Below are 6,262 nucleotides of genomic sequence, written 5' to 3' on the forward strand. Positions count from 1 at the left end.
TTTAGTTTTAAGTTAAGTTTAAAGTAAGAAACTTGGTTAAAAAGTATAAAACATTAAAAATATACTGTAAAGCTACTTAAATTTATTTTTTAACAAAAAAAAAATTTGATGATGATAAAGATTTTTTATTTATATGATAGATTTTTTGAGTCAAACCAAAATTTTACTACTAAACATTTGAAAATTATTAAAATTCTAGTTTGTTTTAGCAATTCAAACTATCAAATGTTTGTTCAAACTTTCAGGTTTTTCCAGTTTTTTTTTCAAAATTTCTCACATTTCAAATTTTTCAATGTCTTTTTTGCTTAAGTTGTCAAATTCCAGGTTTTTCTAGGTTTCCAGGTAAAATGGCAACCCTGTTTATTAGTGAATTAAGCAATTAGATGAGATTTGTTTGTCAAAGTTTGGTAACTTTATGCAGTATCTGTATCTAGATTAATCTTACCAGCTCGTAATGCACCTCAAAAACTCATCATAAAAGTGCTCTTTTAAGTATAAAAACAAGCTTTTATTTTGTTTTTTTGTTTAAAGTGAAATATTTTAAGTTTTTTACCAGTGGTTAATGATGCATTACAACCATAAGACCTTTGAAGCTTAGAGAAATATTTCATCTGTGTTAACAACCAAACAATAGCAAGTGACTTGACTTCTACATTTATGTAAGCACAATTCTTTTCTAGTCCTTTAATAAACCTTGTACCTGCAAGTGCCACCTTTCAGCTAATGGTGCAGAATAGATGAATGTTTCTTTCAGGTTCAAAGATCTTGTGGTTGTAATGCATCATAAACCACTGGTAAAGATTTTAAAGATTTAACCTTTGACAAATAAATAAAAACTTAAAGACAAAGATTACCTGCTTAGTGTGTTTTATAAAGAGCTAACCTAAACATAATTATTCTGACCAATCTGAGGTATGCTAGTATTCCAATTTTTTAATTTCAAAATCACTTCTTACAGGGTTGCCACTTGTTTTTCAAATTTTTTCCAGGTTTTCTAAATTTCTTCTAGACTTTTAAAAGTATACATTTTGTGTCTATTTTTATCTTAAGTTGAGTTTAATGTAAGAAACTGTGTTAAATAGTATAAACATTGAAAAGATACTGAAAGTTACTTTAAAAGTGTTTTTTAATGTAAAAATTTTTTGATGATGACAAAAAAATCTTAAAAATATGATAGATTTTTTGTATCAAACTTAAATTTTACTACTGAAATTGTTTAAAATTGTTAAAAATTCCAGGTTTTCTTCAAAATTTCTCAAATTCCAGGTTTTTCCAGGTTTCCAGGCAAAGTGGTAACCCTGTTTTTATTGCATCAATGAATATCTGTTTGAACTGTTGCAAGGCATTGTTTAACTTATCAATACAAGTAATCGACACTTTGGATTAATAAAATCTCAGAAAAGTGCTATAACATTAATAAGTTGGAGCAATTCAAAATAATTTTATTGACAAAAACAGCTATTTGTGTATCTATGACAGGCTTTGTAATCACAAAATTGCAAATGGAGTTCAGGTATTTAGAGAAGATTGATATGTTCATCAGCAATTCTGAAATCCAGCAAACTATTAAAGAAAACTGTGTTTAAAAAAAAAAAAGAGATTTCTAAAACTTTTTTTTGATATTTGTCCTCATTCATTCCAAACCCAAAAACATCTAAATATATATTTAAAAAACAGTAACCTACTTAATATGTGACAGATTTTATTTTGAAACTTTTATCATTAAGGGCATGGGGGGGTAAACACCCTTTTTTGGTTTTTAATTTTATTTCTATAGTTTTTACTAAGCTACAAGATGCTTTTTACAGATTTTAAAAATTCAAAATAATTTTTGAGATATAGCTGGTCAAAGTCGGAGGCAACAATAGGATCCTTATGGGAGGCGCAAACTAAAACAGCTAATAACTAGAAATCACTAAAAATCTATCTTCTCCTTCGTTTCTGGAGATAACTACTTTAAATTTTCAGGAAATGTTTCTTGCAGTATTTAGAAAATTCAGTTGGAACAGAATTTTTAAAAATTAAAAAATAAAAATTTTATAACAAAACAAAAAAAAACTGTTTTTTTGTTTATTTTTTATATAAAATTTTTAATTTTAAATTTTTTAAAAAATCCTTCCGACAGAATTTTCTAAATATATCAAGGAACATTTCCTGAAAGTTTGAGGTGTTATCTCAAAAAACGTAGGAGAAGATAGATTTTTAGTGAAATAGTCTATTTTTGCTGTTTTAGTTTGCACCTCCTATAAGGAACCTATTGTTGGCTCCTGACTTTGACCTGCTACATCTCAAAAAATATTTTGAATTTACTAAATCTGTAAAAAGCATTATTTAGCTTAGTAAAAATTATATAAAATAAGATCAAAAACCAAAAAAGGGTTTCCCCCCCCCCTATGCCCTTAAAGTAGAGAGCTATTTAAGAAGTAGTTATGAGCATTTAATACTTATAGATTTTTTTATGTGACCCCTTAATTCAGAAAGTTTTCATGGTCATCATAAGGATTCTTAAAGAATCATGCAATACAGTTAGTTGATTAATACTAGTCTAGGAAAATTTATAAAAGAAACTCTTAACAACAGGATTGAATAAAAAAGCTGAAAATTATTGAAAATACTTGGTGCACAAGCATCAAGCTCTTTTTTATGGTAGAAAAATATCAGTCTTACACTTGCCTGTACAAAAATAAATGTTTTTGAATGTCAAGCAAGTAAGTGTTATTTCATGTGTAATTTTATCTGGCCTTTTAAAATTAACATAAAACCAACTGAAACAAATCCTTTGTGTGACTTGTCATTTGGCAAATACTCATAAGGTTAAAATCTCAACACTCAAAACTGCAAAGTGTGGAAATAAATAAACTAGTGTGTTTTATATAACGGAATATTTTTATTAAAGATAAATTATTAAAGCAATATTCAAGTTATTAATTTATATTATTGCAAGAAAAAGCTTTGAAAAACTAAAAGTCTAGGTAAATTATTCTCTTTGTTTATGAGTGGACCGATGGGTTTCAAATTTGTTATATTCTACAACAAAACTTTTACTTCAGTCATTAGGGCCCTACTTAATCAGACCACACTTTTTGATGAATCAGGAACTTATGATCCACAGAATATTGCATAATAAAAGTTTTTTTTTTCCTACTTTTAATAGACTAAAATTAATTCTACCAATACAAGTTTCAGAAACTACATTTTTCTTAATAGTTTTTTATTATTATTATTATTTTTTTTTTTTTAATTTAGCTTAATTTTTAGATTTTTTTTCTGAGTACTATTTCAGTAAATTAGTTAGTTATCAAGCTTAAAGATAGTTATTTAATGCTAATGTATTCATTATAATACTAGTTTTATGCATTTGCTCAACAACTGATTGAGAGTTCACTATGGTGGCAGTGATCACATAATTGAATTGTTGGTGTGATTTTTGTTGTAGCGCCAGTGAACACTTACTTGGGGATTTGAGCTTTATGATTTTCCCACACTTTGTGGTTTTTAGTGTTGATATTTTAGCCTTGTGAGTGTTCTCCAAATGGCGTTTCACCAAGGGTTTTTTATTTATTTGTTTAAAAAAAAGTTTTTTGTTTATTTTATTTTTGGATAGTTAAAGTTAAATATTAATGGGGCAGGTAAAATTACATATAATGTAACACACTCACTTTTCCCCAGAAAACGTTTATCGTTGCAAGGGGTAGAGTTTGAGACTGATATTTTTTACCATTAGAAAAAAAAATTATTGTTGCAAAGGGTAGTAGAATAATTAACTCTAAAAAAGTGATAACATAACAAACACATACTTCTATACAATGTGAAACATACATTTTATTAGTAAACTATTCAGAGATATTTCCCATTAAGCTAAATTAATAACATTTCATGCTTATATTTCTGGAAACTATTATTACTAAATTGTGGTTGGCTTATAATTGAGTTATTTGAATTAAAAATATATTTTCTTAATAAAATCCCCGACTTCGACACACTGCTTATAAAAGCACATTATAAAAGCTAAATAATAAAACATATAAAGGTCAAAAATAACTCCAGGTAGGTGCAAATTAAAACACAAGCGTTATTCTATATATGGTAAAACTTTTACTTTTTTTACAAAAGTTCGTAAGATTCTAAAAAAAAAGTCTTTTTATCTTAAAATTTACAAAAGTGTTTTATACAGCACCTATAAGTTGATGTATTTAGCTTCAGAAATATAATTTTTTCCACTGGGTAAGTAGAGTGTTGTTGTAGCCCATGAATAAGTGAAATGGTACGTTAATGTTTTTTTTCAGTAATCTGACCATATCTTTTAAAAAAATTAATCTTTAACTTAATACTTATTATACATTTAAAATAACATTTTGCATATTCCTTCATTTCGATTTTTTAAAAACAAAATGTTTATTGAGAAATTAACAATTTACTTATTTTAGTAATTGATCGTATTTCTCAGAAATTATTTAGAAATTTTTACTTCAATATTTTAAATAAAACTAAACAGTATGCAGCATTATGTTTATGCACAGAACAAAGTATTTTTTGTTATATACAGATAGACTTATAGTTTTTCTTTATTTTTGACAAATTTAATATACTTTGTCTATGAAATACATATACAAATGCAAATTATTTGTTTTAATATTATTTTTTAGGTAACGCTAAAGAAACTAATACCAGATTAGATATACTTAACTAATATTTTTCAACAGCATAACAAGTAAAATATATTTTAAACTAATAAAGTATAAAAAGTTTACCTTTTAGAGTAGCATAACTTTACTAAAATTAATACTTAACTTTTGAAGTAAAGACTAGTAGTGCTTATAATTTACAAGTTAACTAAAATTTTATAGTGAAGCTTCAACGGATTTTAATTAAGTTCCTTATTTTCAACAGACAATACTTTTTTAATTTTTAGTTAATTAATCTTTTGATTTTAACAAAGTGTTTTTTACTGCATCTTTTAGGTTAATATATCTAGTTTCGAAATTTTTTTTTATTGTATTAGTTATAATGCAACTTAGCCCATAGAAAAAGTGATAAATTACGGTTGTTATCCTGTGAAAATTGCAAATCTGACAAATAAATAAGTTTTTCATCAAACAATTTTACATGCATACAAACTACAAAAATTAACAACTTAACAAAACGACAATTTAAGCTAATTTAATATTAATAAATCAAATTTTCGACTTATTTTTTCCAGATGTAGAACCTCAATATTCCAACTTTTTTCAACAACTGGCTTACAGATTGCATAGTATACAATATACTTTTTTCTCTAGTAAGAAGGTCAAATAAAAAAGATATTTTGTCAAAACGTCTAACATAGTTCAAACATATCTGTGGAACTTTATACTTAAAAATTTCTTATTTTATTTTTATAAAACTGAGATCATTACTACAAAAAAATATGACCCAATCTATTTAGAGACCTATTTCAAATTATTTAATATTATTTTAAACATGATGAGTTATGTTCTAGTTATAATAAAACGTTTTTAGTGAAAATTGGAAAATTTTCTATTGATTAGTCTTAAGAAATAAAATAAACATCCAAATAAATTTAAAGTTTTACATAAAATATATTTTACTTTAATTAGCTATTTGAAGTTCAGTCATCAAAAATATTGTTTAAACTTTTTTGCTTTTCATTGTTTGTATATTTGTGGTTCTGATATTTCAACTGTTGTATACATTATGAAGCTTTTATAAGCATTTTATTAGCTGTGTTTCTTGTATATAAATTCTGTTTTGAAAGTTATCACCTAACAATATTGTACCAACAATTGGTTTTAAATTATGGAAAACTAAAAATTTGCAAACAAGAATAATAGTTTATTATCCCGATGGATCTGTTAAACAGTTTATTTTAACTTGTACCTGAAAATCATGAAAAGTATTTTTTCAACTTAATGATAAATTATCTTTTATGTTCTAAAATGCAGGTAGTAAGTTGTATATGACTATAAATATACACCAATACTCAAACTAAACAGCAGTTTTAAAAATGTCACCGGTGTCATTCAACAATGTCGTACTACCAGTGGGTTTTACAACGTTGTAAATTTGAAGTTTGCAAACAAAATTTATGTATTTTTAATTTGTTGGATCTATTTATATCAGTTTATTTTAAAATGTGCCTTAAAAACATAACAAAGTATTTTTCAAATTTAACAATATAATGTTTTATGTTATAATTCTGATACGAAGGAATGAGTTGTATATGTTTATACATAAATAGCAATACTCAAATTTTTCGTTTTAT

The sequence above is a fragment of the Thalia democratica genome, chromosome 8, assembly GCF_965202585.1.
Source record: "Thalia democratica chromosome 8, ktThaDemo2.hap1.1, whole genome shotgun sequence".
Lineage (NCBI taxonomy): Eukaryota > Metazoa > Chordata > Thaliacea > Salpida > Salpidae > Thalia > Thalia democratica.